Source organism: Octopus bimaculoides, chromosome 13 (assembly GCF_001194135.2).
Source record: "Octopus bimaculoides isolate UCB-OBI-ISO-001 chromosome 13, ASM119413v2, whole genome shotgun sequence".
NCBI lineage: Eukaryota > Metazoa > Mollusca > Cephalopoda > Octopoda > Octopodidae > Octopus > Octopus bimaculoides.
Window position 1 is genome coordinate 23,572,024 of NC_068993.1, and position 417 is coordinate 23,572,440.

Consider the following 417-nt stretch of genomic DNA (forward strand, 5'->3'; position numbering starts at 1 on the left):
ATTCTCTTCTAATCCTTATTATTATTATTATTATTATTATTATTATTATTATTATTATTATTATTATTATTATTATTATTATTATTATTATTATTGAGGTGGTGAGCTGGCAGAATCTTTGGTCCAACCGGGCGAAATGCTTAGCAGTATTTCGTCTGTCTTTACATTCTGAGTTGAAGTTCCATCGAGGTTAACTGCCTTTCATTCTTTTCAGGTCGATAAACTAAGTAGCTGTGAAGCACTGGGGTCGATGTGATCGACTACTGCCGCCCCTTTCCCCTTCCAAAATAAATTTATCAGCCTTATGTCTTTAGTGTAAACGATTATCAACTATTATGGTTATTATTATATAATTATTCAACATTTGGTAGTTTCAAAACAATTTCTATCGTATCACCGGCTACACCTGCGTGTTGC